The following is a 12385-nucleotide window of genomic DNA, read 5'->3' on the forward strand; positions in this document are numbered from 1 at the left end:
TTAAGTGATGAAAATTGTAAATTACCAGATTAGTATTTAATAAACAAGACATATTATGATTCTTTGATCCGCTTGTAAAGCTAAAACAATATCTCCTAAATACACCAAATAATAATAAATTATGTAAAATCAGTATATCTATTATCCTTAATTAAAATTGATAAAAAAAATTGAAAAGTTATTTTTTATCCAATATAATGCCATTAATATGGGGATATAATAACTTACAACCTCAAATAATTGTTAGAAAAAAAAATGAATTATGGTCGTATAATAGTTAACTTTATAAAGGTTAATTAAATAATAGATGGAAAATAATTTAACATTTTATTATTATTATCAGAAATGACGAATATTCTGAAAAATTGCAATTATGTACTTGAGATTTGAGAACACCAAGTTAGCGAAAGATTCCACGTCGTTTAATAGTAGAAAGTAAGAAGATGTTTAGTTGGTCGGGAATCTCATTTTCGGTAATACTTTATTATTAATAGTAAATTTTTTAGGGTATATTACCGGGAATGTCATTACCTCCCTTCCCTTAGGTATTGTAACATTACCGGCATTTTGGACTAAAATGCCCTTAAATTTTTATTTTTTTTCAAAAATATTCTTCTTCTGTCATTGAATAATAAAAATTCTACGAAGGTTAAATTACAAATTTATCCTTAAATTATTTTAGATCTACAAAAAAATCTATAATTAAAATTTTATATGAAGTTCAGGGGTTAAATTTTTTTACCCTTTCATTAAACTTTTTTTATATTTTTAATTTTGTAAAAAAAATTATATAAATATTATGAATTTAATTTTTTAAAGAAAATATATAAATATTTTACAATTTGTAATATTATACAAATATATAATAAGGACAATTTGATTAAATATACATTAAATAATCTTTTATTCTTTTAACCAAACACGGCAATCTTATATTCCTGCTAAACCAAGCAAACACAAAATACAACATTCTCAGTAATTCTATTCCTTGATAATCTTTTATTCTCACTGATAATCTTACATTCCGTGAACCAAACGCACCCTAAATGTCTTATTTGTTTGAGGGGAATTGTTCTCTGTTTGGCAACTAAGAAAAAGATGAAGAAAAGGAAAATTTGGGTCGAAAATGTTCCAAGGGTGACGGTAGTTTGTACAAGTACCTAATGCCTTAAACGGTGGCCGACACGATTCTGCGTGTCTGATCCGATCGACAACCTTGAAATACAGCATATTCATTAATTAATCATCCAATTATATGCTGCATCGCTACCCACTAAACTACGTCAGATCTCCCAATTTGGACGGTTCGATCTCAGAACTTTGGACCCTACAACATTTGTTTGTTGGGTAAAATATAACTTATGTCACTCAATTATTGATTCAGTTACAAACGATCATTTTCTAAAAAAACTGTAATTTAATTATTTGAACAAAATATTTAAATGATACAATTTATTCATAGTAAATATTTTATAGTTGTAATTTGATCGATTAAAAATTCTTTATCCTACATGTAGGGAGGGGCGTTGGAATTTGTGTCAGGAATATGAATATAAAAATTATATTAAAATTTTAGAGGTGCGATATTATAAAATCTCAGGAGTGCGATTAAATAATTTATATAAAATAAAAATAAAAATATCTAAAATATAAGGATTTTAAATTTTTTAGGGGTGCGATCGCACCCTCAACACCCCCTCGATCCATCCCTGCCTACGTGAAAGTTGATATTAAGTTTACATGTTTAATTTGATAAATTTTAAAGGTTTGTGACCTGTTTAAAAGTTGATAATAATTTTAAAGAATACGAATCAAGCGACTTCAGTGGTCAAAGAATTGTTGTTATTCCTTGAGGTTGAGCATCAAGAATGTTAAGGGTACGAGAGTTCAATATCAAATGGTGAAGAATTTATCTATGAACAGATACTACCTTGTATTACAACATATTAATCAAAAAAATAGTAATTATTTTGAAGGGTAAAGTATATAAATAGTCCCCTGACTATAGGATAATACTTTGTTAAGTCTCTCAACTATTAAAAGTTACAAAATGGTTACTTGACCATTCACTATGTTTCAAACTCGTCTTTTTCTATTAAAAATGGACGGTATTTTGAGTTAAACGTTAACATGTTAACTATGATATGATAAAATCTGATACAAAAAATTTCAACGGAAAAGGACGACTTTGGACTATAATGAATAATCGGGTGACCATTTTGTAACTTTAATAGTCAATGGACTTCACAAATCAACATTCTATAGTTGGATGATCATTTTATAACTTTTTAATAATCGGAGGACTTAACAAAACAATACCTTATAGTCGAGGACATTTGTGTACTTTACCCATTTTAAATTACTCAAGTCTTAGTGTTTTGCGTTAGTTATGAATCTAGTATACTCTCTAATATGGTTATTGTATTTTTAAAATTTTGAAAATTTAGTATTGACCAAATAATAATCATGAAATCTAGTAATTCAAAATTTACCATTAGTCATTGTATTATATGTATGTTGTACTGTAATTCATGTTCTTTAATTTGATCATTTCAAATCATAATACTTTTATTATATTGTGAATATACCATTAGATCGAGATTAAAATTTCAAAATTTTAAAAATATAGAAATTAAAATTAATTAAATTACAATGATTAATTCTAAAATTTATACATAATACAAGGATCAATTATAATTTAACCTAATTAAAAATTTTAAAATTAAATAATATTATTTCGATAAATAATCAACAATATGTGTATTTTGCATGAATCAATTTATCTCAGTGGTTAAAGGAATTACTATTGTTCTTAGAAGTCACGGGTTTGAACTAATTTTTTTTATCAGTAAGGTTTGAGCTATATAGTTGATCACTAAGGTTTGAGCTAATTTTTGTTTTCCCTATTAAAATTTCAAAAGTTACAAATCAATCACTAACGTTATTGATTGATTACAAACTGATCACTAAATGTTAACTACGGTCAATAGGTGTGACACAAAAACATAGCTGGCACGTTAACTACGACTGGGTTGAGTACGTTGACCGCCGTATTGAAGAACCATTGAGATCCCTTTAACCGACGCTTGAACTACATTTGAAACATCTTCTTAGAACCCGAATTAACTGTTGCTCCTAAACCCATTACCGAAAAATCGTTTCTTTCCGATCGGCATCGATGCCCGAGCTTAGGAAACTCATCACCATCAAAGCATCCATGGGTGATGTACTAAAGTTATGAGCTTCGTTTTTGACGTTGAAGAAAAAGATTAAGAGACTTGCTGTATGGGAAAGAAGTAGCTCTCGATATGAACTGAGAAGCCTGAAGAGTTTTTGATCTAAGTAGCTTCTGATACTGCTCCAACTCACTGAGCTTACTCGGACAACCAACGAGTGCAGCTCCTCCATCGGCACAATCTCCATGAAGAAACCTACAGCTAGAACAGTTCTTACAAAACCCTATGGCGACGTACAAACAAGGTTTTCATGCAAATCCGGAGTTTACATCATCAGAACCACCAAAACACAGATCAGGAACTAAAGAGCTTCTCATATGTAAAAGATAATAGGGCATCACAACAAATCTTTGGGATGGTCCTAAAAATGGTAATCATCAATGAACTCATTGCCATTTGAAATGGCGCTGCTTCCATTGACAATATTGGCATACGAAAACTTTGGATTCGAGCTGGAAGAGAAAGGAGAAGGAGAAAGGGTAGTTGAAGGTGTTGACGGGTTCGAAACGGAGAGTCCCCACTGGGTTTTGGCTTTGAGGATTAAAGAGTGAATGTGAGCTTTGGGTCCAAAGGCTAAACGTATCATTCCTTTTCACCATGGTCTTGAAGAAAAGAAGATGTTTCAAATTACTTCAGGTAAAGTCACTATTTTTTAAGATTGTTCTTGTTCTTGTTTGGGTTTTGGTTCTTATAAGTTCAAGCGTCGGTCAAAGGGATTCTAATTGTTCTCCGACATAAGGTTAATCTAGTCAACCCAGTTCATGTAAGTTAACGCGCCAGCTATGTTTTCAATCACGCCTGTTGATGGACATTAACATTGAGTGACCAGTTTGTAACCAATCCATAACGATAGTGACCGATTTGTAACTTTTGAAATTTCAGTGGGGCAAATGAAAGTTAGCTCAGACATTAGTGACCAACTATGTAGTTTACCCTTTTAATATCTAATCAATACAAAAAATAAAAATATTAAATTAAACTTAAATATTTAATGAAGACAAACAAATTACATATCAATATTTTTTATTTAATTTAGGACGATTACAAGATAATATTTATTCTAAAGACTCTCAATCATTTGGCAATAAACACTCAAATACTCTGTAATTAATTGATACTCAAACATATGACATCTATTGATAACAATCATTTATTTAATCATTAATATAACTTGATTCGAGCACGTATTAATCTAAGCATTAATAACAAATCGATATCATAGATTAACGCATATTATAATGGTGTTTGGCACCTACTCAAAAGATATTCTTTTCACACAAAATTTTAGTTATTTTTTTAAATATTTATTGTTACAGATTACCGTTCTTTAATAATGTTAATTTATATGTTAAAATTGTTAAAATACTAAGTGTCATGTACCATGATTCTATTTCTATTTTCTAACACCTTTTTCTTGAAGTAAATAAATGATATAGGTTAGACAATCTCAAGCATTGATCAATGAAGTGATGCCAATATCAACGGTTCAAAATCGCTTAAACGTTGTGGCGGGCTACCACTTTGTGAAAAGTATTGAAATTAAATTTTAAAATTACCATTTAATTGGCATTCGGCAGATGCCCACAAATGTATTTGGAATTAATATATGGGACTAAAGATTGTTTATATTAGAGTGTTTATAGATCGAGTCGATCGCGAGTTGGGCGGTATTCAATTCGTGATTGTTAAAAAAATTTGTTGCTCGACTTGACTCGTTGCTTGTTAAGGTCGTTAAAATTTTGTACGACTCATGCTCGTTATAAAAACTTGTTGCTAAACTCGTGCTCGTTAAGCTCACTGAAATTTTTATCTTATTTTTTTAACAATAGGTAAAATATTCTAATACTATAAATTAATAGATTAGTCATTTATCATGTTTTTATTATCTATTAGTAAATTAGTAATTTTTTAATGAAATAGTTTTTAAAAATAACTACTATTTTTTATAAAAAAAATTAATGAGATGCTCGCGAACTTATCGAGTCGAGTTGGACTTTGCTCGACTCAACTCTTTAAGGTCTCGAGTCGAGTTCGAATTTGAGTCGAACCAACCCGAGTAGAGCTTTTACCGAATCGAGTTCGAACCGCTCAACTCATTAAGCACCCCTAATTTATATCATATTTCATTACTATAATAAATACCACAAATTTATAAACGACATTTTGACAATATAAAAATATATAAGATTTTATGTATCACATCAAAATTTATGTGGCATTTTTTAATAAATAAAATGCTTATATTATTGTAGTCAAAATTTTAAATTAACGTATGAGAGTTGACTAGTTGAATTGAAATAGTTTTAGACTAATTTAAGAGCTTGGTTGGACCCTTAAGATATATTAGACCTCATTTGAGTAGGAATTTAGCTCAATTGAACCTAAAATAATGAGATTTTTATGAGAGTTTAAAGGATGAAAGACTAAAAAGGTAAATAACGCATTGAAAAATATGTAGTTGATTTGGGGTATCTACTACTTTTCAATGACGGTGCTTGTTTGGAGTGTAAGGGGTTTATTGACCCCTCAAAGAGTCAAAGTAGAAAAGAGTAATTCGTTTGGTTAAAAGGTTGGATATTGAGATTCTCTGTCTTTTGGAAACTAGAGTTCATGAAGGGAATGTTGGTGGTATTGTCCAGGGTAGGTTTGAGGGTTGGAATCTCTTTCATAATTATATGAATGCCTCGAATGGAAGGATTTGGGTGCTGTATAGAGGGGGTTGGCAGATTGATGTCTTTGATCAGTCCGAGCAGGTTTTACATTATTTGTTGAAAAAAGAGGATGTCCCTTGTTTCATTTCTTTTGTTTATGGAAGTAATGGAAGAGAGGACTTGTGGAGGGATTTAGTTTCTTTTAAAGATATGGTTGAAGATTGTCCTTGGACTGTTGCTAGTGATTTTAATATTTTTAATCGGCCAAATGAGAGTTCTGATTTTGATGGAAGTCAGGGAATTACTGGAGCAATGCAAGAATTCTTGGACTGCCAAGAAAGCATTGATGTGGTTGATCATCCTTTTTCTGGTTCTTTGTTTACTTGGTGTAACCGAAGGGATGAGGCTCCTCCATCTAGGAAGCTCGATAGATTATTGGTGAATCAAGCTTGGTTTAGTTACTTTCCCAGAGCAACTGGAGTTTTTAACTCCAGATTGTTCTGATCATTGTCCTTGTCATATTGTGTTAGAATCTGCTATGTTTAAGCCTCCCAAACCTTTTAAGTTCTTTGATTTTTGGGTGGATCATCCAGAGTTCTTTGTTATTGTTGAGGAGTCATGGAAGGTGTCTGTTTCTGGGAATCCTCTGCATATTTTGTTTACCAAACGTAGGAGGTTGAAAGAGTTCTAAATTTTGATCTTTGACATAACCTTATTACTATAATTTTGAATTTTGCGATTGATAATTAGTACTTTTTTAATCTTACTCGTGTAATTAATAAAAACCAAATACTTTGTTATTATTAGTTTTTTTTTTATTAATTTGAAGTATGAACAGACATATCTGTTTAAAGAATATTCTAAATCATTTGATACTATACCTTATATCCTGTTATTTCAGGTGCTCAAATTCATGAAATTAATGAATAATAACAATTTTTATCACTAAAAATACTTAGTTCGTACTTTCAAGGTGTATCTAGGGGTGGGCCTACCTCGGCCATGGCCAACTCCATGCTATAAAATATCATATATATATATATATATATAATTTAAATAGAAGTATGTGTAAAATATGTTAAAAAATTATATTGGTATAGTTGATATATTTTTTAGTTCCGCTTTAAATATATAGTTATTATATTTTCAAATTAAAAAATATATACAAATTATGTTAGATATTTTTTTTGTTTTAATGTAAAAATTAGTCCCTAACATTTATCAAAATGATCATTTTGACCTCTATTTTATTTTTTTTGTGTATTTTAGCTCTCAATGTTTCATTTTATGATAAAAATGCCTCTAATGTTTGACTGAATAATCACTTTAACCCTTATTTTTTTTAATAGAGTATTTAGGCTTCCAATATTTTGTTTTAGGCTAAAAAGGAACCTTATTTTAGAACGTTAAACATTTGTTAACTAACGATTTTTATCCCAAAATTAAAATTTTGAGGGCTAATTTTAATATTATACAAAATTTTCTTATATTTACATTGGTCCACCCAATAAATTATTTTTGTATTCGCCAGTGTCTGGTTATTACTATTAGTTAAACATAGATCAACGTTTTTTTTTAAAAAAAATCAGATATTTTTATTAAAAAAATCTCCAAAAAATCGAATAAAAAAAATAATTGTGAGATGGTATAAAGTAGAGAGTCGAGTATGATTGAGGAGGCTAGCCCTAAAGTCTAAACCTATATGCTCAAAAATTATACTATATCTTTGCTTGTAATGAGTTGTGACAGAGCAGTGGGAAGCAGCTTGGGTCCATATTTTTTATTGATTGATGCATCAACCATCCATATTTTTCTATCTTCTTTTGGGTAAATAAAATCACTGACAAACAAACAAATCCGAACCCATTCACGGTACTCTTCTACCCATCCATTCTTATGGTAATCTCAATCCTTGAAGCACTTTTTTTTTAAGCAAACAAGCATATTGGAACGCATGCAAAACCAAAGCAATCTGATTAAAGAGGTCTTTGGTATGTACCTGAGAGAGATTTGCTTGAAAGCTCGTGGCATAGTCCCTAATGCGTCGTCACACTTGAACCTTCAACTTCATTAGATTTTGTTTGATATTCTGATTTGGTGGTTCTTCATTGTTAGGGTTTCTAAATTGTGGGCTGACACACACATATATATAGAGGGAGAGAAGCACAGAGGTTTATGGCAAAGTTTGCATGATTAGGTGGTATGAAAAAGGGACCTTTGGCGGAAAGAACAACATTTTGTAAAGAGATTAAGTTATTTATTAGTATTATCAAGAAGAATCCGGGGTACTGTTGAATGTTGAAGCTGGACAATTAGAGAATACAATAAAGTTTTAGTGCTTTAAAAAGACGTACTGAAGGATAGAGTCACGCCTTATATTTAAAATTTAAAAGGATTTGAACAAAAATATTGGAATTCATCCATTCATCTCGATGGACAAGAAGAGTGTTGTTTTTCTTATAAACCCAAGTTCGAGCTGTTGTATTTATAATGTATTATCAATAATTAAAAAAAATATATGAACATATATTACTTTCTAAACCCCTCAAACTATTTGAAATTATTATATTAAAAATAAATCACTTGTTTACGTTAAAATATTTTTTAGATAAAAAAATACTCATTTAAAATACTTCGAACTCAAATATTTAAGGCTCTACCCATCTTCTATTCTTTTTGTTTTTTTTAGAAAGTCTGTAGTTTTATTAAAAATAAAAAATATTCAAAATTACAACGAAGGTTGACAAGCATAACCGTAAACCAAAAATATAATTATGACATTTTCATGTTACCATTGAGACAAAAACTAGCCACCTAGATCACATAAGGATCAAATAAGGAAAATGTTAAAAACCTAACAAAAAAACTCGAACAAAATAAATATACGAATAAATCTTAATGCATCGGAAAATGAACCACAAAAGGGGATGAAGCTACTGAAAGACTACAGAAAAATCGTAAATCAGAGTCGAGCGACGTGTTAAAACTATCCACGAACACAAAACGTGTATCCAAATCAATCCAAGTGTCCAAAGCATGGAAGATCAACAATGATAACAAATAAGCGCCATCTTGATCAATTGTGGCGATGTCAAATCCAACCATGAGAAAAAAGATAAATGAAAAAACGACAAAAACACTGAAAACTACCAAAAGGCATAGATAAACGTGCAACAAAGATAGAGATAAACGTGCCACGAAGATATAATTATTCTTATTAAAAAAATTAAAATAAAAACAAAGAAAAATGAAAATCAACGGTCGACAACCGATATCAAAACTGATATCACTGTTGGTTAAACAAAATTAAAGAAAAAAAATTGATTTGATATATAAAAAACTGCACAAATTGTATAGAGAAAAAAGAAGGGAGAAGGTTACACATATTATATTCTTGTAATATAATATATTATCTTAGTTTCATGTATTATATGATTTATATCACATAAAAAATAAATATATAATAATATATATCACTATATTCTAATTTTTTTAAAAATTTTATTCATATTTTTTTTAGTAATCTGTTATAAGTATATTTGTTTAAAGATAATTATCAATGATTTAACATTGAAAGCTTATACCTTTGACATGCATGATACTAAAACCTAAAACATCAAAAAAAAAATAATTCATTTACCATCGAAGTCTCTTAATTCATGATGTTATCTATACTTAAACATTTGATACCAGGAAAAAAAAAAGATAAATATAAAGAAGATAGTTTAAAATATTGGTACGGTTTGGGCTCTTCAAGACCCTAATTTGACCTAGTCAGGCCGTTTTTATCTTTATAATATAATATAATGTTTTGTTTTTATGTGTTATATGATTTATATAGCATATAATTTAAATATATTATAATATATACCATATAACATAAATATTTTTAAAAATATTAAGTTAAAAAAAACATGTTAAGTTAATCATATTCAAAACTTCAATAACAAAATGTACCAACTCACTTGGATGGTATCTTAATAAAATGTTAAGTTAAAAAAAATATTTTTCGATCGGATTATAATGGTACCAACCCACTTGGATGGCATCTTAATGAATTAAGAAGGCAAAATTGGAGTGTTTGTATTAACAGGGCCGTGGTTAGGTTATCGGGGGTCCTGTACAAATTTTTATAAAGAGCCCCCTATTTTTCTAGATATATTTGATTTCGGGATACCTATTTTATGATTTTTAATGGCAACAACTGATAAATATACTCGATTTCGGGACCCCTATTTTTATGCTTCTTAATGACAACAACTGATAGATATATTCGATTTCAGGGCCTCTATTTTTATCCTTGTTAATGACAATAATTGATAAATATATATTTTTTCAATTAGGCACGAAATAAAATGATAGGCACTAAACTGAAATAAAGATTATGATTTATGGATGTTAACCAATTGCAAAACTAGGATAAGCAATTAGAGTTTTCTAATAACGTTTAACTGTTTTGTTGAGAATCAAGTGGGAGTAATATTATATTAAACGTTATATGAAAAAAATAAAAATGGCTGTCCTTTTTTCCCATATATATGGGGTAAGGGGGAGGTAAGATAGTAGGCTACCACCAACACCAGATTGAGAGCAGCTTCCCATATATTAAACGTTATATGAAAGTCATTTTTTAAAGTCCATCACTCTCTCTTAACTCTAACAAACACTCTCTTAACTCTACACTTAGACTAGAACCGTACAATAATATAAACATTAATAATAAAAAAGTAAAGTCCAATGAAAGCAGCCCAACTCAGTGATTCACTCAAAACTCAACTCAACTCAACTCACCTGCATCATTATACCGCCAACCGAAGCATAACCGGATGATGAAGACTTCTGTGACAATTATACGATTTTGGGCCCTATTTTTATGCAAGTGACTGAGGGGCCTTGCGTGGTCGCACAGTTTGCGCCCCTCAGCCACGGTCCTGTGTTTTAACCACGTGCTTCGCAATGATAATAAAGTTGTGGATGCCTTGGCCAAGGGTTCTTCATTTGACAACCTGAATCACATTATTTTTGTTTCTCCCCCGACGTCGATCATAAATTTATTCCAGAAAAATCTGATGGTGTCTAGCTAAGTTTTTAGCTTGTTCTTCGCCCTTGTTTTTCATGTTTCTTCGATGTATTTGATTAACATATGTACTCTTTTCCTCCATCTAGGTTAGGGAGATTTTTAATAAGGCATATGTTAATCTTTCTTTTATATGGTTTCCTCGTTAATGAAATCGTACCTTATACCGAAAAAATGTTAGTTAATGTTTTTACAACTTAACACTTAATACGAAAAACAATAAAATAAATAAATCTATAAATAAAAAAATAATATTATAAATCAATTTTATAAAAGTTAAATGTTAAAATAATATAAACCGTTTAACATATTTAAATCTAAAATATTTCCTTCGATTGGTTAAAAAGGGAAGGTCGGCTGAAAAAAGCAATGAATAAGAAAATATAGTCACGTGTGGTTCCCAGGTGCACATTCCTTGGCTGACAAAATCGTGCGCTCTGCTTTTGTTGTGTTCATTGTTATAAAAGATTCTCATTGTTAAATGTTTTTTAATTACAACTTTGTAAAACAATTCCACCTCTCCAATTATCTTTAATTCTTCGAATATTCGATGTAATGCTTCACTTGACCGTCCCTGCCCCATGGGGCACGTGAGAGATTGTAAAACGGTCAAATGTGGGGTGAATGTCATGGGACACTGTGGCTGAAAGGTGGATGAATCATAAAATTTTTCAATGAACTTATCTTGTTCTTGTGAACTTGAATTTAGTATTTGTTTTATCGAAAAATATCATAAGTTTTATGAATCTGTCGTCCGACAACTTCAATTCATCGAACCACTACCATTCAACATCATTTTCGACCAATAATAATGTAATTCGACCCATCTCTTCTTCCTCTATAAATATTTCAATTTAGTTTCTTATAAAAACTCCACAAAAACCTTAAAATTTTTCTCAAACTTTCGACATTCTCCTTCATATATCTTAACATCTTATTGATAGATCATCATGATTTTGAAATATATTGTTCTTCTCACTAATGTCCGCCTTTTCATCGTTCAGATTCTCCATTTGATCAATGGAGCTTCGAGAGCGAAAAAGGGATCTATAATCGAAGATGGGTTACATGATTTATGATTTGATTATGATTTAAAGTTTAGGGGTCGATTGAGATTTGAGATTTGAGATTTGGTTAAGGCTTTTGGATTCGGGTGAAACAAAGATTGTATTCGAATTAAGGGATCAAAAAATAGACCAATATATATATATATATATATATATATATATATTAAGACTAATGGTCGTCGTTAATGAAGACCGATGTGATGGTTAGACTAAAAAATTAATAAAAATATCAAGTCATCACATAACTAGTTAGATAAACGACCGAGTGACTAAAACGTAATTAACAAATTTAGCGAAAAAATTAAAAATAAACTTTAGTGATCAAAATAAGAATTAAAAATAAATTGAGTGACG

Source organism: Hibiscus syriacus, unplaced genomic scaffold (assembly GCF_006381635.1).
Source record: "Hibiscus syriacus cultivar Baekdansim isolate YM2019G1 unplaced genomic scaffold, ASM638163v2 tig00110429_pilon, whole genome shotgun sequence".
Lineage (NCBI taxonomy): Eukaryota > Viridiplantae > Streptophyta > Magnoliopsida > Malvales > Malvaceae > Hibiscus > Hibiscus syriacus.